The sequence below is a fragment of the Onychomys torridus genome, chromosome 10, assembly GCF_903995425.1.
Source record: "Onychomys torridus chromosome 10, mOncTor1.1, whole genome shotgun sequence".
Classification (NCBI taxonomy): Eukaryota; Metazoa; Chordata; class Mammalia; order Rodentia; family Cricetidae; genus Onychomys; species Onychomys torridus.
The window spans coordinates 67,262,583-67,290,280 of NC_050452.1; the positions used below are offsets into that span (position 1 = coordinate 67,262,583).

At 41.4% G+C, this 27,698-nt stretch overlaps 1 protein-coding gene across 4 annotated transcripts in view; it reads left to right on the plus strand.

Moving 5' to 3' along the window:
• Rab28 (RAB28, member RAS oncogene family) overlaps positions 1–27,698 on the plus strand; it is a 209,072-nt gene that overhangs the window by 133,222 nt on the left and 48,152 nt on the right. The window lies entirely within an intron of this gene.

Sequence of the window (27,698 nt, forward strand, 5' to 3'; positions counted from 1 at the left end):
GACAGTACTGCTCTGGACAGGAGTCTGAGCCCTGGTGCAGCTCTGCTGGGGGTGTGGCTTTGGACCACAGTGCTCCAGACTGCTGTCCGACAGCCAGACTGCCTGATATTAACCATCAGGTGGGAAAAAGCAATTACATTTGCTCAAGCTGGAGATCCGCTCGTCCCATTCTCCCTCCCTGCAGGCTATGTCAAAACACGAGGGCAGGATCCTGCTTCTTCTCACATTTTAAAAACATACAGTGGACTTATGTTTACAATACCACGAAGGGATATGACGCGGAACAGCAGAGCGCGCCACCCCTGCAAAGAGCCACCCTGTGCTGCCTGAGGCTCTCTCCACAACAGACCACAACACGGTTGTTGGGCGCCAACTCAGAGAGCAAGTCTCGCCAGGGATGTCTCTGAGTTTCAGTACTTAAACAATGTTACACGCTGTGCAAACAAACAGCACCAACCATGATCTGACCTTGGATCCGAGCCTCGTCTGTCTGGGTCGCTCAGCCTGGGACTTTTGCAGCAGGGAAAAACAGATTAGCATCAGAATTCCACTTCTAGACCATGGTGGTTTTTTTTTTTTTTTTGTTTTTTTTTTTTTTTTGCCTCTGCAGGACTATAGGTGGGCTCTTTTGTCATCTCAGCTTCAGCTGCCCCATCTGGAAAACTGGCAGAAGCTAGAGATAGCATGGCACCCAGCCACTGGCACTGATTTTCATATTCATGTATGTGTGTTGCTGGGAAATTTCTATTAGAAATGAGTTCTTACAAAGCCAAATCCCAAAATAAAATAGATGAAAACTAACATGTTCTAGTGAACGCAGGAGAAAGTGTGGACCATGTGTTCTCTAGCTTCCTCCAGCTATATTGGATACAACTTAGCTATGTGACCTCTCAGGTCCTGATTCAAGTATTCAATGGTCCTTCAAATATACTCTAAGTACAAAGTCACCATGAGGGTTATGAAAATACTTGTGTACATGAGAAAGGCGTGTGTGGGGGGTAAATTTTTTTTAAGGAAAAGTTACTTATCTACTGGATTCTAGGAGTCTGGGCTCTAAGGTAGAGAGTTGGGGAAGAGAGAAGGAATAACATGGGAATGCTCCTGGAGTGGGTGTAGCAATCCACCCACTCCAAGCTCATGAGAGAGAGAGAGAGAGAGAGAGAGAGAGAGAGAGAGAGAGAGAGAGAGAGAGAGAGAGAGAGAGAGAGAAGAATATAGATTATTGTATTTCTAATGTATTTTTCTTTATTATAAATGTGAGATACATTGATTTATAGAAATGAAATCATATTGGGTATGGGGGTGCATGCAATTTAATTCCAGCATTTGGGAGCAGAGGTAGGCAGGTGGCTGTGAGTTTGAGGCCAGCGTAGTTTTAGAGTGAGTTCTAGGATAGACAGCTACATAGTGAGATCCTGTCTCAAGAAGAAAGAAAGAAAGAAAGAAAGAAAGAAAGAAAGAAAGAAAGAAAGAAAGAAAGAGAAAGAAAGAGAAAGAAAGGGAGAAATAATGAAATATGAAATAACTTTAGATAAAAAACCCAAACCATCTGGAATTATGGGGCCTCCTCTAAACTGAAGTTATAATGAAAGATAACTCTTATCACTTAAAAGACTTTCCAAGCTGAATGGGCATAGCCTAAAAGACACACAGAATGGGAACCACTGGGCATTTCTGGTTGAGAGGTGATCTCAGCTTCTCTCATCTGTGCATCTTGGAAGAGCAAACAAATCACGTCTGTATACTGTGACCTATCTGAGCTTCAAAACCAGCTGAAGAGGCTGGGAGACTGCTCCACAGTTAAGAGCACTTGCCCCTGGAGAAGATGAGAATTCATTGCCCAACACTCACAACAGGGGGCTCACAGCTGCCTGCCACTCCAGCTCCAGGATTGATTGTCCTCTTCTGGCCTCCATAGAGGCACGCCTGTGCACACACAGACACATATGCATAAATAAAAATAAGACAAAATCTTTTTTACAAAGTAAAAGGTGACAAGGAAACTGTCTCACAGAGATAAGAAAGAGGCTCAGAGTGGTGTGCTGGGTGGAGCAGGAGTGGACAGCTTCTGAGCTCACAAACACCCCACTTGTCATCTGGACTCACTTTCCTTCTTCTTGCTGCTTTTCTGGGTAGGAGCTTTGTACTGATTGCTACACCCACTCCAAGATCATTCCCGTGTTATTCCTTCTCTCTTCCCCAACTCCCAACCTTAGAGCCCAGACTCCTAGAATCCAGTAGATAAGTAACTTTTCTTAAAAAAATTCCCTTTCATTGAAAATGGATTTTTCTCACACATCATGTCCTATTTACAGTTTCCTCTCCCTCTGCTCCTCCCTCCTTCCTCCTTCCTTTCCTCCTGCCATCCAGAACTATCCCTTTTCTGTCTCTCATTAAAAAAACAGACAGGCTTCTCAGTGATAACAACAAAAGAAAATATAATAAGATAAAACTAAAGCTAACACATCAATATGAGACCAAACAAACAGAAGAGAAGAAGCCCCAGAGAAGGCATGAGAAACAGAGACTCAGTCATTTACTCACTCAAGAATTCAGTAACAACACTGAACTAGAAGCCACAATATATGTATAAAGAGTTGTAGGGTAAGCAGAGAGAAGAAAAAATAAATAAAATAAAAAAATAATAAAATAGAATTGAAGGGAAAAAAAGGAGAAACCCTTGCATGACAAAAAGAGACAAGGAACCTCCAAAGAAGACTGAGTTCATCTTCTGTTGGCTCTCTGTGGCTGGGCTTGCAGCCTACCTCTGAGAGTGGTTCATTGCCCCAGTGGAGACTCTCTGGAAGAAAACCAAATTTCCATTTGCTAGGTGTTATGGTTTGGAGATAGCTTCTAGGTTAGGGATGGGAATAAAAGACATATTCATTTATAGAAATAAAGTCTTGCTGGGCATAGTGGCACATGTGATTGAGCTTCTCTTCTCAGCCCCAACTCGGGGAGACCCCTGCAAACCCTGTGCACGCTGCTCAGTCTCTGTGACTTCATATGTGCATTGGTCATGTTGATTTCGAGGCCCTTGTTTTCTTGGTGTCCTCTGTCGTCTCTGATCTTAGATTCTTTTCATCTCCTCTTCTGTGGGGTTCCTTGAGCCCAGAGGACAGGTATTTGATGGAGGCATCCCAGTTAAGGCTGAGTGTTCCAAGGTCTCTCTCTGCTTCATGACTTCCTAATGCTCTCTGTATTTGTTCCCGTCTGCTGCAGGAGGAAGCTTCTCTGATGATTACTGAGCAAGAGACTAATCTATGAGTGCAGCAGGAGTCCTTTTTTTTTTTTTTTGTTATGTTCATTTAGTAGAACAGTAGTATTTGGTTTTACCCTGGGTCCTTAGGCTATCTAGTCTCAGATTTGTGGTCACCCAAACAGTGTCAGGTATGGGTTCCTTTTCGTGGAGTGGGCCTTAAGTCAAATCAGATATTATCTGGTTGCTCCCATAGACTTTGTGCCATAATAGCAATGACATATCTTGCAAGCAATTGTAGATGAAAGGGTATGTGGCTGTCTTGGTGTTTATTCTTCTCCTTTTGTAGCCTGCGGAGTAACTTCTGTACCAAAGACACTACCATGTAAGGTGAAGGCTCTATGTGGGCACAAGCTTGACTTCTCCATGTTCAATGAGTTGTGTAGGTCTTGTCTTCAGCAATGGGGCTTTGTCATCAGTTTGTGGAGAACAACCTATAGTCTTGGCAGCAGCCTGGGTTTTTGGGGGATTCCCATGGGATCCGTTTGATCAACAACTCACTTACATATAATCCATTTCCAGTGCTGGAAGCTTCATTTAAGTGATAAGGGACATCTAGTAGAGGCTCCGTCTCCTCCATTATTTGGTCATTTAACTGGGATCTCCTTCATATATGTTTATATTTTAGGAAGTTTCTACTATATTATGTTTCCCTTGTTTCTCTTCCACTTGATCATCCATTCCACATACTCCAAATCCATCCATAACTAAATATGCTATTTCCCTTTCCTAATGCTATTTATCTGCCCCCACCCCTACCCTACCCAGTCCCTTACTCTATACCTAACCTCTGGGATCTATGGATTATAGCTTGGTCTTTATTAACAAACAGCTAATATCCACATATAGGCAAATATATACTACCATGTTTGTCTTTCTGGGCCTAGGTTACATTACTCAGGATGATTTTTTTCCAGTTCTATCTAGTTACCAGAAAATTTCATGATTTGATTCTTTTTAACACCTGAGAAATACTCCATTGTATAAACATACAAGTTTGCATTCCTAATAGCAATGGAAGAGTGTTCCTCTTACTCCACATCCTTGCCAGCATGAGCTGTGACTGTTTGATTGCTCTTATCAATTCTGACAAATGTAAGAGGAAATATTAATGTAGTTTTGATTTGCATTTCCTTGATGGCTAAAGATGTGGAACATTTCCTTAAATGTTTCTCAGCTATTTGAGGTTCCTCTTTTGAGAATTCTCTATTTAGATCTGTGCCCCATTTTTAAATTGAGTTATTTGTTTTCTTGATATCTAGTTTTTGAATTCTCTATATATTTTGATTATTAGCCCTCTATTGATATACAGTTGGTAAAAATCACTTCCAATTCTGTAGGCTGCCACTTTGTCCAAATGGTGATGTCCTTTGCCTTACAGAAGTTTTCCAGTTTCATAGGGTCACATTTATTTGTTGTTGATCTTAGTGCCTATGATAATGATGTTCTGTTCAGAAAGTCTTCTCTTATGCCAATGAGTTAAAGGCTATTCCCCACTTTCTCTTATATTAGGTTCAGTGTATCTTTTTTTCTTTCAAATTTTATTTATTATATTTGTGTTTTAATTTTACACATCAGCCATGGGTTCCCCTGTCCTCCCCCCTCCCGCACCTGCCCCCACCTTCCCCCCATTCCCTCTCCTCCATTCCCATCTCCTCCAGGGCCAAGACTCCCCTGGGGATTCAGTTCAACCTGGTAGATTCAGTACAGGCAAGTCCAGTTGGTATCTGGTTTTATGTTGAGTTCTTTGATCCATTTGGAGTTGAGTTTTGTACAGGGTTATAACTGTGGATTTATTTGGACACTTCTACATGCAGCCATCCAGTTTGAACAGTACCATTGCTGAAGATGCTGTCTTTATTTAGTGTATATTTATGGCTTCTTTATAAAAAGAGTCAGGTGTCCATAGGTATGTGGGTATATGTCTGGGTCTTCATTTCAATTTCATTGATTGATGTATCTGTTTTTGTGCTAAAATAATGTGGTTTTTATTATAACTCTATATTGAAATTGGGGGTGGTTTTACATCCAGCAGTTCTTTTATTATTCAGGATTGTTTTAACTCTACTGTTATTTTTGTTGTTGTTGTTTTGTGTGTCTATGTTTCTATATGAAGTTGAAAAATGTCTTTTTAAGATCTGTAAAGAATTATGTTGGAATTTTGATGGGGATTGCATTCAATCTGTATGTTGCTTTTAATAGGAGGACCATTTTTACTACATTAATCCTACTGATTTACATGCATGGGGTATTTTCTATCTTCTGACATCTTAAATTTCTTTCTCCAATATCTTAAAAATTTTTGTCATACAAGTTTTTCACTTGCTTGGTTAGGGTTACCCCTGGATATTTTTCATATTTTTTGAGGCTATTGTGAAAGGTATAGTTTCCCTGATTTCTTTCTCAGTTCTTTTGTTTTTGCATATAGGAGGGCTACTGATTTTTGAGCTAATTTTGTATCCAACTACTTCGTTGAAAGTGTTTATCAGCTGTAGGAATTTCCTGGTAGAATTTTTAGGGTCACTTGTATATACTATTGTATTACCTGCAAATAAAGATACTTTGACTTCTTCTTTTCCAAATTATATCACTTTGATCTCCTTTATTTGTTTTATTGCTTTAACTAAGACTTCAAGTCCTATATTGAATAAGAATGGAGAGAGTGGACAACCTTGACTTGTTCTTGATTTTAGTATAAATATTTTGAGTTTCCCTTCATTTAGGTTGATGTTGGCAATGGACTTGCTATAAATTGCCTTTATCATGTTGAGGTATGTCTGTTTTATCCCTAATATTTCCAGGATGTTTTCATGAAGGGTTCTTAGATTTTGTACAAGGTCTTTTCTGCATTTTATTACAATAAGATGATCATGTTTTTTTGTTTTTTTTTTTTCCTTCTTTCAGTTTGTTTATATGGTGGATTACATTTACTGATTTTCATGTATTGGACCATTGCTGCATCTCTGGGAGAAAGCCTGCTTGGTCATGATGGATGATATTTTTGATGTGTTCTTGGATTTAGTTTACAGGTATTTTATTGAATATTTTTGCATCTGTGTTTAGAAGGGAATTTGGTCTGTAATTATCTTTCTTTGTTGGGTCTTTATGTGGTTTGGGTATTAGAGTAACTGTGGCATGAATCAGTTGGGCATTGTCCTTTCTGTTTCTATTTTGTGGAATAATTTAAGGAGTATTGCCCCCAATTCCTCTTTGAAAGTCTGGTAAAATTCTGTGCTAAAAACCACCTGGCATTGGGCTTTTTTTGGTCGGGAGACTTTTAATGACAGCTTCTATTTCACTAGGGTTATAGGTCTATTCAAATTGCTTATCTGACCTTGACTTAAAGTTGGTAAGTGGTGTGCATCTAGAAAATTATCCCTTTCTTTTCGTTTTTTCCTGTTTGGTGGAGTACAGCATTTTAAAGTATGTCCTTGTTATTTTTCTGGATTTTCCCAGTGTCTGTTCTTATTTCCTTCCTTTTATCTCTAATTTTATTAGTTCAGATCTTTCCTCTCCACCTTTTAGTTAATTCAGATAAGGATTTGTCAATTTTATTGATATTTTCAAGAAATAAGTCTTTGTTTCATTGATTCTTTGTATTTTTAAAAATTTCTATTTTATTGATTTCAGCCCAGAGTTTCATTTTATCTTGCAGTCTAGTGTTTTGCAGTGTGTTTTATTCTTTTTGTTCTAGAGCTTTCAGGTGTTCTATTGAGTTACTAGTATAGGAAATCTCCAGGTTGTTTTTTTGTTTGTTTGTTTGTTTTTTTAATGTGCACACTTAGTGCTATCAGCTTGCCTCTTAGAACCACCTCATTGTGCCCCATAAGTTTGGGTATGTTTTATGTTCATTTTCATTCAATTCTAGAAAGTCTTTAATTTCTTTCTTAATTTCTGTTGACTCATTTCTTATTCAGTAGTGAGCTGTTCCATGAAGTTGTAAGTTTTCTGTTGTTTATGTTATTGTTGCTATCCAGCTTTAACATTAGGGTCAGATAGAATGCAGGATGTTATTTCAATTTTCATGTACCTGTGGAGACTTAACTTTGTTTCTGAATATGTGGTCAGTTTTGCAGAAAGTTAATTTTATATCAAATTGACACAGGCTAGAGTTATCTGACAGAAGGTAACAACAATTGAGAAAATTCACCCCCAAGATTGACATGTAGGCAAGCCTGTTTTCTTAATTAGTGATTGATGTGGCAAGGCTCAGCCTATTGTAGGTGGCACCATTCCTAGCCTGGTGTCCTGGCATCTTAGCAGCCTGAGAAAGCTATGGGGAGCAAGCCATTAAGCATGCATCTTCTATGGCCTCCACATCAGCTACTGCCTCCAGGTTCCTGCCCTGTGTAAGTTCCTGTCCTGACTTCCTTTGGTGATGAACATTGATGTGGAAGTGTAAGGCAAATAAACCCTCTCCTCCCCCTGTTGCTTTTGGGCATGGTGTTTCATCACAGCAATGGTAACCCTAACTAAGACAGTCTTCTTGGTAGATTTTTCCTTTGATGAGTATACAGCCCTATCTCTTTTGATTAGCTTTAGTTTGAAGTCTATTCTGTCAGATATTAAAATGGCTAACCAGGCTTGCATCTTAGGTTCATTTTCTTAGGATATATTTTCCATTTTTTTAAACCTGAGATGATGTCTATCCTTGATTTGAAGGTATGTTTCTTGGTTGCAGCATAAGGATGGATCTTTTGTTTTGCGATTATTCTGTCTCTGTCTGTCTGTCTGTCTCTCTCTCTCTCTCTCTCTCTCTCTCTCTCTCTCTCTCTCTCTCTCTCTGTTTTAATTGGGGAATTGGGACAATTACTGTTGAGAGATAACAATGAATAGTGTTTGTTGATTCCTGTTATTTTGTTGTGTTATGTATGTTTGTTGTTGTGGTGTAGGTGGTATTGATGGTAGTAATGGTGGTGGTGGTGTGTGTTTCCCCTCTTTTGATTTTCTGATCTGGATTATTTATTCCTTGTATTTTTATGGATGTGGTTAACTTCTTTAGGTTAGAACTTTCTTTCTAGTGCCTTCTATAGAGCTGAATTTGTAGATAGATATTGCTTTAATTTGGTTTTATCATGGAATGTCTTATTTTCTTCATCTTTTGTGAATGAATATTTTGTTGGGCATAGTAGTCTTAGGTGTCATCTATGGTCTCTCACAGTCTATAGAACTTTTGTCCAGGACCTTCTGGCTTACGAGTCTCCATTGAGAAGTCAGGTATAATTCTGATAGGTCTGCCTTTATATATTACTTGGTCTTTTCCCTGCAGCTTTTAATATTCTTTCTTTGTTCTCTACATTTGGTATTTTAATTATTAGGTGCTGAAAAGACTTTTTTTCCTTGTATGGTCTATTTGGTGTTCTGTATGTTTCTTGCACTTTTATAGGTACCTCCTGTTTCAGGTTAGAGAAATTTGCTTCTATGATTTTGTTGTAAATATTTCTATGCCTTTGACCTGGATTTCTTCCTCCTCTATTCCTATTATTCTTAGATTTGTTCTTTTCATAATGTCCCAGATTTCTTGGAAGTTTTGTTCCTGGAGTTTTTTCAGATTTATCATTTTCCTTTGACCAAGGTATTCAGTTTTACTCGTGTCTTCAATGCTCAGATCCCATCTTCAACCTCTTGTTTTCTGTTGGCGAAGCTTGCCTGTGAAGTTCCTGTTTAATTTCTTAAGGTTTTCATTTCCAAATTTCTTTTTTTTTAAATGTGTTTTAATTTTATACATCAGCCATGGGTTCCCCTGTCCTCCCCCCTTCCACCCCTGCCCCTACCTTCTCCCCAGCCCCTCCCCTCCATTCCCATGTCCTCCAGGACCAAGGCACCCCTGGGGATTCATTTAAACCTGGTGGATTCAGTACAGGCAGGTCCAGTCCCCTCCTTCCAGGCTGAGCAAAGTGTCCGTGTGTAAGTCCAAGGTTCCAAACAGCCAGCTCACCAGTTTTGGCTTTTTTAAAAAAATTGATTCTATTTCCACTTTCAGGTATTGAACTGTTTTATTCATTTCCTTCAACTATATGAGGTTTCATCAGTTTCTTTAAGGGACTTATTTGTTTCCTCTTTAAGGACCTCTGTCATATTCATAAACGCCATTTTAAGGTCTTTATTTTGTGCTTCAGCTATGTCACAATCCCCGGGGCTGCTGTGATGGGGTTGTTGGGCTCAGCAGAGACATATTGTCCTGGCTGTTGTTGGTTGTGTTTTTATTCTGGCTCCTAGGAGTCTTGGTTTGGGAAGATTGTAATTCTAGGTGCTGGTATCTGGTCTTGTCTTTGTTGGGTGGGTATTTTGTTTTGTGCTTTCTATTGCCCTTTGTGGTTCTTAGGAGAGTTTGCTGGCTGTATGTTGCCTGGTAGAAATTCTCCTGGGATCCTGTTAGATATGGCCACTGAGAGTTCCAGCTAAAATGTGTTTCTAGATTTTGGGAGCTGCCACTCAAAAATGGGGAAGAGCTCGGTGGGGACTGAGGAGGTCCACAGGAGGAAGGAAAGCAGGGTGTTCTACCAGGATCTACTTAGTTCCCTGGGAATGGAGGCCGAGTGTGAGGAGGGGACATATCAGGTCATCTGCTACAGAGCTGGACATGACACTGGGTGGGGGATCTAGATATGGAAGAGAGAAGGAAAAATGATATCTAAAGTTTGCCTACCTGCTTAGTGGTGCCTCACTCACTTCTCTGGCCGGCTTGACTGGCATCCAGGGAAAGGCTGCCTGTGTTGGAGGCTGGCATAATGGGATGAGGGGGTTAAGGAAGGTTGGATGAGAAGTTCTACATGAGCTATTGGAGATGAGGTCAGAGAAGGACAGACTGCAGCAGGTGGTCTGCTACAGAGCTGGGGATGAGATTGGGAGATTGGATGTGGAGGAATGGAGGAAGAGGTGAAGATCCACAGTTAGCCTACTTCCCTGGCTGGAGTGGCCTCAAGGTTCCCAGGGAGTGTCTGATGGAGTTGGGGCCTGGGATGAAGGAGTGGAGGTAAGTAACCTTTACACTCAGCCCACAATGGGGTGAATGATGATTATGGCCATGGGCACTCAGTATCAGTTCCACCCTCCTTACTGAAGGAGTCAAAAAGTCAAGAACTACATTTCTTTGAATCCCTTGCACTTAGAGCTTCAGGTAGTCTGTAGCTTAGTATCAGATGTACTCACTTGAGATGTGGATGAGGAAAGTCCAGGACACAGTTGGTAGAAAATCAAATTCCCACAGCTGGTGGAAAATCAAATACCAAACAGAGCAGATTTCTACAGCTCTTGCAAGCTCATAAGGGCATTTCCTTGAGTACATACACTTCCCTGTATATACGATCTCTCCATATTTTCATACTCTCACTTACTTTCCAAGCTGCAAAGTGGAATTAAGAAAAGGGCCTGATTCCTTGAGTTTCTGAGGGTAAAAACAATGAAATGTGGCCAGTACTTAGCACCTCCTGGGTGCAATGAGAGGTTGATACACTAAGACACTTCTTTACCCATTATCTAGACAGGGGACAGTTTCTGCATGGAAGTAAATGAAGAGCCAACACTGAAATAGTCTTTGCTAAATAGTTCCATAGAACATGAGAGAGAGAGGAAGAGAAAGAGAGAGAGAGAACTGTGTGAGAGAGTACTATGAGAGGTATCCCCCAGACACATATGTTTAGAAAGGCTCTGCAAACCAGTATGATATTACTAATGATTGGTGTTGGTTATCTAATTAATCAAAGATTACATAAGCATCTGCAGTGTGCAGGTTATAGTCTCAGGTTCATGCACATAGTAGATTACAAGGCAGATTCCTGGCTGCCTTCTTGGAGCTTATAGTCAGATGCTGGAACTACATGGGCAGCCAGGGGACACACAGAGACCAGAGCTGAAAGGATGATACTGGTGCACTGAAATCAATTCAGTCTGTAATGAAGAGTAGCCAGGATCTGTGTTAGGCCAGGTGGTCAGGGCAGCCTCTCTGAGAAGGCCTTATACTGGCCTTGGATAGGAAAGAATCGGATATAAGGGTCTGGGAACAATACCTAGGCCCAAAGGGTAGAGTAGGGAGCTGATGCAAGACAGGGATGATGTGAACTGAGGTCCTCTGGGCAGGCCTACATCTCTGAAAGCTTATAGTTCAGGACAGACATTGTGGTGGAAGGGACAGAAGAGGTACTTTGTTAGATGAGAGTTCTAACATTGACTCTTCCACAATAATATGGATTTACCATATTGTAGGCCTGGCCTCAGTTTCCTTATCTGTCAAAAGGGAACATACATCTACCCTTACCTGAAATATGCTCTGAAGAGTTTATGGCCTTAAGAATGGCTACCTACTATATACCCTTGTTCTTCACTACAGCGATAAACTCCTAGGCCTTTTTCTAGGAGTCCAGGCTATGGGGATGAGAGGCCTCAGATCATCCACTGGCACATACCCTGGCCTCAGTGACAGCAGGCGCAGGAGACAGGGCCTGCTTTTTCTTCTCAGAGACTGAAACCTTCAAGCCTTTGGACTGAGTGCCAACAATAATTCATCAGGAACGCTTTACATCTCTGTGTTACAAAACCTGTTAGGAGACAGATCACCCACAGGACAGCCTTGGGGAAGGAAACATGTTCAGCTCTGGTGACCTCAAGATGATTAATGGTTTTTAACAGGGTGAACTCTGTCCTTTGCCTCCCGTGTGCTGTGAGTGCTTCCTCCCTCACTCAGTGTGTTTGAAGTAGGAGGGGGAGGGTGGAAAGGGAGTAAGGCTGGGGGATGCTTGAAGTTGCAGCCTACCTATCATAAGGAAACTGGAGAATTGAGCCGGAAAGGCAGGAATGTCTTATTCTTGTTACTTAAGAAAAAAAAGAAAAGCAATGTGATTTTATCACTTGAAATACATGCAATATGTCCACCAAGTAGAAATGAGCTCATGCCTGGTGCACTTTGCATAGCCTGTTGTGCATGTAACCTTCACTGTTCTTAACATTAGCAATTCTTCCATTCCACTGAACCAAATGGGAACTGAAATGGGATACAGTGAAAAGAAGCCGTACTCATTCTCTGGCGGAACAGAACTGATATAGTAATGGCTATCTGCACACTACATAGGCTGAGGACCCAACAGCTGCTCAGTTATGGGGCTGGATGCCTCAGCTGTCTCTGTCTGGCATGTTAGCACAGCATGGCAGCAGCAGTGGCAGAATCAGAGTGGATGCACTCACCAGGAAGGAGTGAAGGTAGCCAGGGAAAAGCAGCACTGCTTTAACTGCAGACCTCTTTACATGGCCCTATAGGAAGGTGCTGCCCACTTGGGGCTGGAGGGAGGTTCTTCCTCTCCAGTTAATTCTTCCAGAAAGTCACATTAGAGGCCTGCTTAGAGAAGTGTCTCTTAGCTAATTTTAGGTCCAAGCAAGTTGACAACCTAGATTAGTGGTCATAGGGAACCTGATTTTATTTCTCAGTTTTCAAAGGTATGGTAACTTTTTGTTTCCATTTTGTAGTATTAAAAAAATCACACACACACACACACACACACACACACACACACACACACACACACGCACCTGGGAATACAGTTGTTAAAAGAAAAATATTGACTTTTCTCCATTGTCCTCTATATTAGCTAGCTTCCCATTACTCTGACAAATGCCTGAAATACTCAACTTATAAACAGCAAGGGCTTATCTCGGTTGTGGTTTTAGGGTTTGCTGCCCTGAGGTGTTGGTTATGTTGCTCTGGCCTGTGTTGATAAATCACACTATTTTGGGAGTGTGTAGTGGGGAAACACTACTCCCTTCCTCACCTGGATGTGAAAGAGGAAGAGGAAGAGACTGAGCTCTCAATATTCCCAATGACCAGAAGCCCATTAGATCCCACCTCTTAAAGCTCTTACCACCTTCAAACAGTGCCAAACTGGAAACCCATATGTACTGGCTAGTTTTGTGTAAACTAGACACAAGGTAGAATATCAGAGGGTAAGGATCCTGAATTGAGAAAATGCCTCCATAAGATCCAGCTGTAAGGCATTTTCATAATTATGACTGATGGGGAATAGCCCAGCCTAGTGTGGATGGTGCTATCCCTGGCCTGGTGGTTCTGGGTCCTATAAGAAAGCAGGCTGAGCAAGCCATGGGAAGAAAGCTAGTAAGCAGCGCCCCTACATGACCTCTGTATCAGATCCTGCCTCCAGGTTCCTGCCCTGCTTGAATTCCTGTCCTGACTTCCTTTGGTAATGAACAGCATTGCAGAAGTATAAGTTAAATAAACCCTTCCCTTCCCAACGTGCTTTCAGGTCATGATATTTCGTTGTAGCAATAGAAACCCTGGCTAAGACACAACCCTTTCATATATGAGCTTTTTGGGGACATTTGTAGTCCCAACTTCTGTGCCTGCTTTAATCCTACATTATGATATTATCAATGCCAAACAGTGGATCTGTGTTCATGTTAAACTACATCAGTATCCTCAGACACAATCTTGCCAAACAATGATGTTCAGCTGCAAACAGGAAATAATAGGGGACCTTCTAATTTCACAATTATCTATAGCAAATTTGTGACAGTGACATGGTAACTGTCTTAGTTAAATTTTCTATTACTGGGAAGAGATACCATGACCATAGCTATTTTCATAAAAGATGACATTTAATTGGGGCTGGCTTACAGGTTCAGAGACTTAGTCCATCATCATCATGCAAGAGGCAGGCAAGCAGATAAGGTGCGGGGGACAGAGCCAAGAGTTCTACATCTGGGTCAGTAGGCAGCAGGAAAAGAGAGTGAGCCACTAGGCATGGCTTGAGCTTCTGAAACCTCAAAGCTCATCCTCCAGTGACACACTTCTTCCAACAAGGCCACACCACCAATTATGTTACTCCCTATGAGTCTGTAGGGGCCATTTTCATTCAGACCATCACAGTAGCTAATATGGACTAAATAGGGCACCATATGTATTATTCAATCTTGACAACGATTAGAAGCACCTATAAAAATCATTTGCACTTTCCAGATGAAGAGACTGGCCTGTGGAGGCAACCTCAAGGCCATGGAGCAGTGACTGGAGTTCAGGATGCCATTTGAAGAACTTTCCTTGTCGTTAAGTCTTTCTTCCATAATTTTCCCTTCCATATTGGCCCCTCTGAGTGTAGCCTTCTAAGTCATTATAGGCAGCAGAATAGATGGGAAGGTAGCAAGTCCTTAGGAAAGAACAAGGTCTCCAGCTCCCTCTTGAGGCCTTTCTTCTGTAGAAGTTAGTGTCATGCATGCATATATTTTTCTGCACTAAGAACTATTCTAAACGTCCAATTATCCACATGTTCACATGATCATAATTGGCATGTTACCCGTCTTTCAGGTGTCCCAGCAGAATTTAAACAAATACAGAAGAGATGAACTTGTCATTGGCTCTATAGGAAGTGTGTAAAATTTCCTTGCGAACATGCATCCTATGATGATGTGATAGAAGTAGCTCAAAGATCAGTGGATGATATGCTGGAGAGTACATGCCTTCAAGGTGAACCCTTGTGATAATTATGCTTCTACATAGCCATCCTGTGGTCTTGAGCCTCTGTTTTCTCTTTTAGAGATTGGGCATAATAATACCACTGGCTTTATAGAATTGGAATCAGAAGTGTTTGAAATAATGTCTATAAGTAAAACACTTAAGTGTGTGTTTTGAAACTGTCTGGCATATAGAAAAGTCTTGTTGCATATAGTATAGGTGATGAAATGAAAACAGATGATTTATGGTATCTACTAAAATTCTTTTCCTCATCATCACTAAAAAATTTCATCTTCTGAGATTTGGTAGTTCCCCCTAGTCTGAGTTGATACTACACTGTCTTTAAAAAGTTTTACAGAAACAGATATGAGTTGGCTGGCACATGTGGAGCAAAGGACAAGTGAAAATTAGACAACTTGTAAAGTATGTTGTATGTGGATTTGTAAGGGATAGACCAGGAGCTGGAAGAGAGCTCTGGAGGATATTCTAGGTCTCAGCCCTCAGGAGCCCATTTGCCCACCTTCAACTAGTCCCTCCCAGACAGTGTCAAAACTTCCATTTAATGGATTCATTAAGGCAGAAAGCTTAGGTGTTTTCCTGGATGTGTTTGGTCTATAACAGATTACTGAACTGGGATACACTTTGGAGGACACAGAAGTGCAGCTTAAGTTTAAGATATATCTTCTATGTTCTCTGGAATACAGGTCCTGGGTGAATGTAGTATTGAGTAGATTTTAATGGGTTTAAGGTACAGAGACCTGTTAGACTATTCTGGTAATATAATTTGGAAATTATATTAAATGTTTCCCATTGATCTATGTATTGAAGGCTTTTTCGCCAGTCTTTGGCACTATTGGGTGTTATGATAACCTTTAGAAGCCAGGGTCTACTGGAACAGAGTTAGGTCATGCCCATGAAGGGGGACAGTGGGATATCAGGTCTCCTCATGCTCTCTGTTCATGCTTAGCCACACCATGGGGGGAGCAGCTTGCTCTACAATGTGCTACTCTACTTACCATCACTGGCTGCCTTGTCACAGGCCTAAAAGCAACCAACCAATGGATCATGAATTTTCCTATTTTTTAAGCCCATTGCCTCAGATATTTAGTCACAGTAGTGGAAAGATGACTCATTTGGTGATTCAAGGTTTATTTTAAGGGATATGGAGAGTAGACTATTCTGAGGATCTGACTTTAACTAGACAACAAAGATGGCTTGATTAACAAGTCTTATCAATAAAAGCATTTGAGCCACCATGGCAATCATGCTGCATGCAGCTCTTACAAATTATGTACTGTTGTGAGGGATGCAATGCTTTGGGTGAATCTTTGAAAGGGCCCTTTGTCCATTTCTTCTCTTTATCTTCCTCTGCTGCTTTGCTATGGCTCTCAACTCTGGCATCTCCATCTTTTCTACTAGTATGTCTGTCTCCAGGTTTCTCACCCCAATCAAATATCTGAATGATCTCTCTAAAGCAAAGTCCCTTGCCAGTTCCTGCTCAGTTGGAGTCCAGTGCCTATTGGGGTAGCTTATCCATACCCTTTAGGGCATAGGTATAGGCCATGTTAGGGTAGTTGAGCAACAATTTGGATAATTCTCAGATATTTCTGGCTAAGGATTAATCACATTTCTTTGAGTGCTGAGAAAGTGTACCTAAACTCAAATGAAAAGAAGCAACATTACATTTTTAGGTTTTAATTTCTAAGTTTTAACAAAACCCATGTTATTTCTTTATGTTTTGCAATGCAATCGCATAGATAGCTGGTATGTTGTAGCCTTGTCCACCTTGGCACAGAATTCCAGACTCTCTGGTTTGACCAGTGATATCCTTCATGGTCCAGTGATTGCTACTATGGTTTGGTCTTGTGTAACCCTCAGTTTAGCAGTGTTTGTACCCGGTAAGACTCTTGTGTTGCCTTAGGCTTCATCTGCTCTGGCTTTCATATTTTAGACCCAGTGTTGCACTGGTTGCAAGGGTCACTGTTCATTGCCCTGACAGGGTCGGCATCCTCATTCATGTAGTGTTTGTTCTGGTTAATCTATCAGCTGTTGGCAGTGAGGCACCTCAAGCATCCATGTAGAGATGTCTAGAGAGAGAAGTCTAAGTTTCAGCTTGTTTCTCCTGGGGTTTGCAGATAGCCATGGCCACTGCCAGAGTTCAGTCAAAACCATAGGCAGCAGAAAGACCACCCAATCAACTTGCAACTCATGGAAGATAATGAATTATTGCTTGGAGCCATTGAGTTTTGCAGAAGTTTCTTTTTTAACAATAGATAAATGAAATTAGGCAAAAATCACATTTTCTAGCTCTGTCCCCCTCCTCCCACCCACCATGTCCCACATTGTTTAGAATAGACACCCTTTCAGGGTGTTATGGTGTACTGAGGGCAATATGGAAAGTAGAAGGACAAGGTTCCTAAGAAGAAAAGTGTGGGATGTTGTAGGGCATGATTACCACAGGACAACGGACAACGGAAATTTCCAGAAGAGAAGTAGCACTTGTGTGTTAGATCCAGAAAAACAAAGCCAAGGTGAATCTGCACACCTTCCTGTCCATCATCCAGATTGTGGAGCTGGAAGAGGGGGTGTCTCCATGGGAGGTGAGCCATATTAAAACATTCAAAATTTCCCCCTGAGAACTGGGGAGCCCCTAAAGATTTATTTTCTTTCAAATCTCACCAAAAGAATGTCATACTTTAAAAAACTTTTAAGGACAAAGGAAAATAAATGTAGTAAAACATTAAGAGGAGCAGAAATGTGGAATTCTATATCCAGTATGATTTTATTAATGAGAAGGTACAAGTGCATGAAATAAAGGCTTGCAGAAGTGTGGCACAATGATAGCAGTCACTCCCTCGGAGGTAGAGGCTACATAGCTTTTCTTTCGAAGTATTTACTGTTTCTCATACTGTCTACATTTTTCTTTTCTGCTGTGAACACGTGTGATTTTGACAGAAAAGTACAGCACAAAGAAAAAAAATCTTGAGGTTGATGAAAGATAAATGTTGTCCACATGTTTTGTGGGGCCTTAGGGCAGCCTTGCTTTGGACCGTCATTGAACTGATTTCCCCATGGGAAAAGTGAGCCTGGCTCCTCCTCCAGGCAGAGCAAAGCCTACACACTTCACCTTCTGTCTCTCCCGTCCTGCTGTTTCAGGGAATAGAAGTCTGGCCGGCTCCTGCTTAAAGCAAACAAGGGGGATTTTTATTGGGATCTGGGGACCTGGTAAGAAGCAGCCATGGTGAGCATGAGGAATTCAGGGAGGTGTTTTAAGAAAATGGGTACTCTGTGGATGAGATCTCAGGCTCTAAGAACACCTCTGACCAGGAGGCATGGCAGATGGAAAGGTAGACAACAGAGAGCCCCAGCAGGGAGGGCCCAGAGACAAGCCAAGACCACTCACAGAGCAGACAAAGACTGTATGTGGAAAGACATATAGATGGGAGATGGCTCAAGATATATGCATTATATGTTAAGATTTTTTTGTTTATTAATTATAGGTACAAAAATATTACTGGTGAAAATGCCAAAGTATAAAAGTTATAAAGAAAATACAGGAAAGTCTATTTGACTTTGGGTTTGTGATTTGTTAAAATAACACAAAAAGCACAATCTGTGAGAGAAAAAATGGGAAGCTGAACTTTCTTAAAATGAGAAACTTAAGTTTTAAGAGAAGGAAGAAAGAGGAAAGAAGTGAGAAGGTAAGAGGTGGAAAAGAGTAGAGAGAGCTGAAGAGAGTGAGGAGATTCAGGGCCACGGAGCAGCAAAGACCGGGTCAGAGCAGGGGACAGGGCAGGAGAAGAGGGCAGAAGCAGGGCTGTAAAGCAGATCCTCTGGGGTGGAGAAAGGATGGAAGAAGGGAGGGCAGGAGAGATGGGTGCTCAGACACAGCTGTGGTCCAGAGACAGACACCAACAGAGGGAGTCTCAAGAGAGGCAGTGATGGGATGAAGGTGGGCAGAGACTGTTCCTGCAGAGTGCATGGGGGAACCCATCCTTTCTATGTGTGAGGGGGTTTGAGCTCTGAGAACATTCTCACAGACTCATGAAACTTGGTCCTTTACTATCTGAATTTCCCAGGTGTAATGGAAATATGAAAAATCATTCATACAGCAATTTATGAGTCTCTTCTATAGCCATAGCCAATATTTTTATACTTGATTCAGCAAATCAAGTAGCTATGTCAATGGCCTTTTAATTAGAATTTTTTGTGTTTTTATGTATGGTGTACACATGATATATTCACATGTACATGTTTGTATGAATCTATACACTGATTGTGTGTGTGTGTGTGTGTGTACATGGAAGCCAGAGAGGTCTTTGAAGATCACTCAATTTCCATCTTATGTTTTAAGACAGTGTCTCTAACTAAACCTGTGGATCACTGGCTTGGCAAAGCTGACTGGTCTCAGGGATCCACTCATCTCCACTTACCAGAACTGGCACCATTTCTCTGTGTAGCTCTGGGCGTCCTGTAACTTACTTTGGCTGGCCTCAAGTTCAGAAATCCGCCTCAGGCAAGACTTTTTAACGTAAGTGCTAGGGATGTTATTTAGGTCCCTTTGTTATTTAGGTCGGTGGCAAGTGCTTTGTTGACTGAACCATCTCCTTTGTCCTTTTAATTATATTTTTTAATGCCCATTTTGCTTAAGGGGAAACTGAGGCTCACAGAGGATTGATGTCTTCTTGCCCAGGTGGTATAACTAGCAAACAGCTGAGCAGTAATGAAAACCCAAGCAATCTGCCTTCTAGTTCAAGGTCTTGGTGACTCTTCCACACTTTCTCAGTCCATGGTCAAGCCTTCAGTGATCTGGGAAATATGAAGAATTGTAATGCATCAGCAATTATTAAACACCTACTGTTTGCAAAGTTATTAAAGTGGTGACAATTCAGTGGTAACTAGGGTTTAATTTCCACTTTCAGAAAAGTTTAGTTGAGAATTCAATAGAGACAGACAAAGGCAGATCAACAGGTCTTGGGGCATAAAGAAGACTCAGTTTGAACAGTTTGAAGAGTCTAGAGCCTTCCTTTTAGGGTCTACCAATCCTTTCTCATTCCCTTCATGGTCCTCTCTATTTCTGATACTGCAGACCTACACACCAACTTAGATTTGTACTGATTCTGTTACAAAACAATCTGGTTTCTTTGTAAGTTTAGGTATCAAAAAATTTTAATCAGACATATAACATTGGTGATTATTTTAAAGTTGTGTTTTTATTCATGTGTGTGTATGTACTCACACATGTTTGGGTACCTGCAGAGGCCATAAAGGGGCATTGGATTCCCATGGAGTTGGAGTTACAGGTGGTTTTAAACTGCTCCATGTAGGTGCTGGGAACAACTCTGGTCTTCTGAAAGAGCAGCAGGCTCTCTCAACTACTAAGCCATGTATCCAGCCTAGGCATGTAAACTTTGTGACCTTTGTAAGTTAATGAGGATGGGAGAGTAAAGGAGAAGAATTTGACTTCAGCACCCAGCATGATGTCCTCCAAATTCCCACCACAAAAACTTCCCACCACAAATGTCTCTCCACACCATCATGCATGCCTCCTAGATACAGTGATTTAGGGTCTTTTCACTTGAAGTTTACCTCACCCAGCTACCTAACAGATCCGAGATGGGGAGGAATGCCTCTTCTTACATTCCATTATACATGAAGCAATGAATAACGCTAAGATATCAGCTGTCAGGTCTGAGAGACAGAGGCAAAAGGTGAGGGAATGTGGACCATCAGAGGGAGCCAATGATGGATTCTTAGAGGTACCAGAGGCCTCATAAGAGAAGAAAAATGTGCTTCTCAAGAAAAGCAAGTGGCTGGTCCATGCTTCTCCCATTCTTTCTGGGCTCTGTATACACCAGACCCTGATTGTGACAATCATTCTTTACTCAGCATGGTCTGGAGATATTTGTTTCCCCTGAACAGCTGGAACTGGCATCTGCCCATCTGGGGAGTGTGGGTTCCCTGTTGAAATGACTACTTTTTCTTCAGGACTGACAATTTAGGCTCTGCAGACTATAGGAGAAAGCAATGATATTTGCATTTGCATGTATTTCCAACTCATTCTTACATATAGCCAATGGTATTCAATATTTATAAAGTGCAGCAGTGTGGTATAGACCGAATGGAAAATGCAACAGCATGGTTCCGGGTCTCCTGGACCTCCTTTCATAGGAGGGAGGGTGTGAACTCACCTGTGAACTCATGGAGTCTTTGGGATGTCTGCCGTCCATGTGTAACATATGAGGTTTGTACCAACATATGAAGAAAATGTTCCAAAGCATGTCTGGAGGAGCTCCACTAGCTTCTGCTAACACAGGTGTTGGGCCTCCTGTCTCAGACCAAATTCACAAGTTTTCAATCATTACTTTTTAGTCATTCACATTGCTATATCCTAAATATTCACTAGTCATGAGTGACTTTTAATTTCTATTCTATTATTCATTAGTTTATTATATATTCTGTATCATATGGTTAGAAAATTATTTGCTAACACATGGATTTAATAGTTTTTCAAAATGAAAAACTTAAGAATAGTTTTTATTCATTCTTTGACAGTTTCATACACGTATACAATGTATCTTGATCATATCTATCTCCAACACCCACCCTTACTCCCACTGGGTGTCTCCCAACAGGTCCCCTCCTACCTTCGTGTCCCTTCCTTTTTCTCTTACAACCCCGAGTTCCAGCGCAGCATGCTGAAATGTTACCTGATGGCTTGATCTGAAGGTAGCCATAGCTGAAGTGAGTAGACGTAGAAAAGAGAAGGAAGAAGAGAAGGAGGGAAGAAGGAGAAGACCATGGTGGGAGGCTGCTTGTCTGCCTCACCCTGTGAGTGACAGCTCCTCCACTAGGTGATTTGCTGTTCTGTTTGCGTATCTGTAAGATTCGGGCCTTGGTGATGGGGTTACTGACTACATACTGGCAGGCTTCAAAGGACTCTGACACATGTATGTGTATTCCACTAACAACAGCTGTTCATTGTGTTTCCCACTCCATGTCAGCCAGTGTGGGAAGCATTTATAGAGATGGATTGGATCCCCATCATCACCCTATTCCCTATTGGCTCCGCTTTACAAGAGAGAGGAGTCGGATTCTTCACAGGCTGAGGTAGACAACTCAGATCACGCATCTTCTGTGGAAATATAAGCCTTCTTGTCCCTTGATGGCTTTTGCCTTTCCTCTAATTGCTCCTCTTGTTCTTTCTCACCTCCTTCTCCTTCCCCTTCTCCCCACCCCACCCCTATTCTCTTCTGCCTCTTTGCTCCTCTTTCTTTGTTGCCCCTTTTCCTTGTTGTTCAGCCTCCACACCCTCTTTTCCTTTCCGTTCTTGTAAGTTTTAGAGGGAAATGTGGCCATCATTAGAGCTGTTCACTCAATATTTCCCTCTGCACTACATTTTTACCTTCCTGCTTTGAAATCAGCCCAGCCATGTGATTGGCTTGGCCAGTGAAGTTTAAATTGTCATGTGCTCCTTTTGGACAGAGTATGCAAAACCCAGTGATTTTTCCATACCCCCTTTCAGTATTTGTAAGTATAAATGTAGCTGAAATTCTCACTAAGCTTGGACTGCTGAGTGACTAGACTGGCAGAGCTTTCACTTCAGACCTGCTCTGGATGTGTGCATTAGGGTGACCTACCCGGTTTGTGTGTAGGGGTAGCTATCCAATTTGTGTGGTTAAATGTCTGGGATTTGGTTTAATTTGTTATTGTAACATATGAAGCTACTGATCTGGGAAGTGAAGCTATTTGGACAAACAGATTACAAGAACATGAGCTGGATTAAGAATCCCTAAATATGGCTACTACTCTAAATTGATGGAGTGTATTTTGTGTTTGTTAATGCTTGGCTAACTCTCATACTGTTTATCTAAGTCCTGCTAAAATTACAATATTTATGAATTATAGAGATTTTGTAACTTTTGGATCTTTGAAAACCAGAACACCCTGTCTAACTCTGAGCCACCAGCACTCCCTGGGCATAGCTTCAGTCTCTAGGTTTTGTGAATGACCTCCTATTTCTCTTCTATGATGCCTTAGAACAGTGTGCCTGTGAACACTGAACTTCCGCTAACATCCTCCTGAAACTTCCTTTTAATCAAAAGATGCCATGTGGCTAACAAGGTTTTAGAATTGATTCTCTAACAAGGTTAAGAGAATTGATTCAAGGGGTCTGTAAATATGGTAAATACTCAGGGTAAGAACCTGAAAGCCAACCAAAACCTTTCAGGCAGTTAAATGGGGAGAGAGGAGGAGAGCCAGAAGGGCCCTTCTCAGATCTCCATGTCCTTCACTTATGACATTATCATAGCCACTGTTATACTGTCTTTGCTGTTCCCATAACCTTCTAGAGAGTAGCTGGGCCCAGTGGAGGCAAGATGGGACATCTTATATAAGGAGGGGCTGCTAGCTGTGGACTTTGAACTTGCATGGCCTTGGCAATGAGCATGTATTTAGCATTTGGTGCAAGGTTGGCAGCTGGGCCTCCCTACTGATGACAGAGATGAATAAAGTCTGGCTGGAGAGAGGACAGTTACATGAGATCTGCATGGGACACAGCCAGCCTCTGGCCCTTGTCTGCTCTCCACTGACCCAAAGGGCACTCTGGTATCTACAGCAGCCCTTGCAGTGGGCACAGTAACAGCTTCTCTATTTTCTTGGCTGAGAGAGCCTTGCTCAGCTCCAGATTTCACAGGTTGAGCTCAGCTCTGCCCCTTCATCCACCTCCATGGGCCTCTTTCCATCTCAAATGTGAACCTCTGGCTGCCCTTGCTGGCTGCTGGCCCAGAGCCCTGCAGGCCTCACTCCCCCCACCACTTATTGCTGGGTGTTTTTCTCCCATGTGTGGTGTGTGCAGGGCCATACACCTTCTTTTGAAATATGGCCATGTTTTAAAAAGTGTTTTGCATTATATCTCCTCTTGCTTTTTTTTTTTTTTTTTTTTTTTTTTTTTTACCATTTAGAGAAGGGTGAATGTTTGTTTAAAGGTTAATTAAGTGTTGTCTTGACTGGAGACTAACAGAACATTCCTAGTCTTTGTCTTCCAGGGTTTTAACGGCCGCAGGTGCTCTTCTTTCTTGATGCTGTGTACGCTTTCTGTGGCTTTGATGAACTTGCTTCTCCCAGTTCTTGCTCCCTTTATCCCTTCTCAGTCTTTTTGTAGAAGACTGCAGGGATCTACATTTGGCAGAAATCTCCCATCTAGTCCCATGACTGTAGGTGCCATATTATTTTACTGATTCTAGCCCTGGCTACCCCCTCCTCCGCCCCCCCGGCATGCCAGTTAGTCCCTCCCAACTCAGCACGTCCAAGATTGTACTGTACAAGTCTCCAAGTCTGATACTTTATCAAGTGTGGCAAATGGCACCCTGTAAAATCATATGCTTAAGCCAGAGACTTCTGTGCTGTCACAGATTCCTCCTTTGTAAAAGTAAACCTGGCACCTGTCATAAACCATCCGCTCATCAGCTTTGCACCTGTGACCCACATGGGTCTCCGCTCATTAGCTCTGTTCTTGACTGTAGTTTGAAATGGATTCATAGAAAAAACAGCAGTTTGGAAACAATGACAAATGAAAATTAAAACATTTAAACCTTTAATGAGTCATCCAAGTAACCAAAAGAGATCCTATTTAGAATGCCTAGTGAACCTTGTGTCTGCTTTTCTCGTTTCTCTTTTTATCTATATCTCTGCCGTCCAGTGCTACCTATAATATCCCCTGTCTATTTTTCTTATACTGGATTAACTTTTCATCTATTTTCTCTTGAAAGCACTTTTCCCAAAGTCTTCACATGTAGTTTGCTACTATCCCTAAACCCAAGGGTCTCCACCCCACTCTCTTCTTAAATTAATGATTTATCTGGACTCTTTCTGATAGAAAGGAAACCCACCGCTGCCTTCTTCTCCTCTCAGTTTTCCTCTCCATTTCTCCACTTTCTTGAATTGAGTAGAGTCACAGAAATGTTCTTGAAAAGGTGGAGAAAATATTTTAATACATTTTTAAATTTATTGCCAAAGTGACTTCAATATCTTTTACCTTCATGCTCCTCTCTTCATACCCACTGTAACAGTTACATCCCAGTGCTAAGAACAGCTAAGAGACTTGGATTTCTCCCTAACCATAAGTAAACAGCCTGGCTGCCACAGCTTCGTGAATGTGGGTAGGATACACAGACATATTGGGCAAAGACAAAGGACAATTTATTGCTCAGAGCAATCACAGTTGCAGAGTGTTGACTTTATTGTGCCGTTTCCCCTCAGTCCTAGTTCCCATAGGGTAATGCACATGAGCCAGAAGACACCTGCATACACAGAGAATTGCATTACAGGAGCAGGACCCTGGGCTTAGGGTGACAAAGTCTTCTATCATGATCAGGAAGCATTTCTGCTCCTTGCTGCAGTTTGGAATCTGGTTTGACACCATCTCTAGAGATGAGCAAAGTTTGCCTTTATTCTGGAGGGAGGCACTCTTTCTTGTCTCTGTTGTCTTTCAATATACCAGGATAATCCCTTTCAACCTTGTCTCCAATCCCATGCTGGAAATGTTCGCATAAAATGTCATATTGTGCTTAATATTGCAATAATAATGATTGGAGTTACTTTTACATAGTAAGCAATTTACAAGTGAATGGGCCTGTGATGAGCTTTATAAAGTACTTTGTAAAGTTATAAACAACTCTTTAAGAGTTGTATCTGAAACTCTGTACTACATATGTGTGAATATATGTGGTTTCTTTTCTTTTTGTGTGTGTTAATGACAAAGGGAATTTAAAAAGAGAGAACTCATCTGTCAGGCCAACAAATGGAGTTGTATGTTCTATTTATTTACATTTTTTTCTGCAAGTGTCTGGGACTTGCATAGATCAACTGTAGTTGAACTTGTCTCCGGTCAGATTCTAACATTGACTTTTTACTGTGGTTTACAGCTGGGTTTTAAACCCCCTTTCTTCTGTTCATACAACTGTCCCTTCAGGGGCTTTGCATTTTCTCCCCATCTGAGCTTTTTTAGACAAATGTCAGGTTTTTTTTTTTTTTTTTTTTTTTTTTGTCATTAGTCTTGTGAGAATTCCTGCAAATAAATAAACAGTTTGAAGAAGGAAACCCACTCTGGGACTGGAGGCTGTGAGTCAGTGTGGCAGCTGGAGGGAGTGGGGAGACTGGATGTGGGCTCAGCCTTTGAGACTTGGAGCTAGAGGGGGCTGGAATACTGCTTCCTTCCTTTGACATCTGCCATGGTGATAAGTCAAAGTTTCTTAGAAACTTTCTGTGACCTGCTGAGCTATATGGATAATTTGAAAAGTGACTTGAAATGTATTGAATTTAGGAAGGATTGCTGCATCTTTAATTTTTTTTTTGTGTGTGTGTGTATGTGTTTATGTACATGTATGTGTATACATGCTTGCTATAGTGTGTATGTGGAGGTCAGAGGACAACTTACAGGAATCAGTTCTCTTCCTCCACATGTGAAGGCATTTGTTTACTGCTATCTCACCAGCCCTAAAAGGATGATTTATGCTTCTTCCTTTATGTGGTCCCCACGGGAATCTTGGATGGAGAGCAGTTTTTAGTTGTGGTCCCATTCTTCTGGTAATGGAGGAAAAGATTTCCTCTGGTAGAAGTGATCATCTTTGGAGAAATATTTGCATAAACTATGGGAAGTCCATGGAGGAGCTCAGAGAAACTGATCAGGCTGCTGTTTTCTCTGGGGAGCAGGTGAACAAGTGTTCTGGGAACTTCTATGTGGAAAGTGGCCAGGGGGGCTGCATGGGGGAGGGACAAGCTGACAGAGACCTGGAGAAGGAACCCTTGAAGAATAGAGGCTGTTAGTATAATTCTTCTCTGCATTGTGAGGTCCTGACTTCTTTCCTGGAACTCCTTAAATATGATCCCTGAAATGTCAGGGTCTTCTGGGCTATTCGTTAACTTTATAATTCAGTGGTAGCTGAAGCCAAATTAGGAAGAGTATTAACAGACCAAAACACGATGGGCATCAGAGTTATATACAAATGAAAAAAGCCTAAAATTAGATGCAATGAAAGGATGAGCTGACCCATTTGTATCTTTTCTCCCTTCCCTTTTCTTCTTAAAAATCTCATATGATTTGGAGTCTTCTGGCCAGCATGTAGACTTAAATGTTGTTTTGACTAGACACAGGAAGGATATGTCAGTGTGCTGAAAATGGTCCACACAGGTAGGCAGAAGATTCTCAACAAGAAAGCCATAAACTGGGACTGGAAAGAGTAGTTAAGAGTACTTATTGTCTTGCTGAAGGTTTAGTTCTCAACATTTATAAAGGGTCTCACAACATCTATTACTCCAATTTCACTGGATCCAACATCTTCTTCTGACCTATGCATGCTCCAGCATGAATGTGGTACACAGACATACACGTGGACACACACACACACACACACACACACACACACACACACACACACGAAGTAAATAATTTTTTTTTTAAAGGAAGCCAAACAAAGTAAAACTTCTTTCTCCCTCATTCCTTCCAGTCATCCCTCTGTCTTTAGGAAACAAGTGTTGTATGCTGTGAGGTAGACTTTTTGTTAGTAGAGAAAGAAGGAGGAACCTATACTGGGCCTCCCACCACTATACCACAGGGGTGAACAGAGAGTCATCATCCTCAGGTTTCAGGTAAACACAGGAAGTGTCTTTTTAGAACATCTGCAGGACGTCAGGTGTGCTCAAGTGTTGTCATTGCAGGGAGTTTTGCTATGGTGATTATGCAAACAGCAGCAAGGACCCTAAAAAGTGAAAGACATAAACCAAAAGCGATTTTGAACAGAGACAGAAATTTCTCATCAGTTGGACATGTCAGACCCAGAATGAGGTAACTTCTGTTCTATGCAGACCAAATTAAACACAGATCATTGTGAGATAATGAGCATACTAGTAGAAGATGCCTTATCCAAGTGGTGAAAATCATACAGGAACTGAACCGGACCCGTGCAGAGAGGCAAGGTGACATCA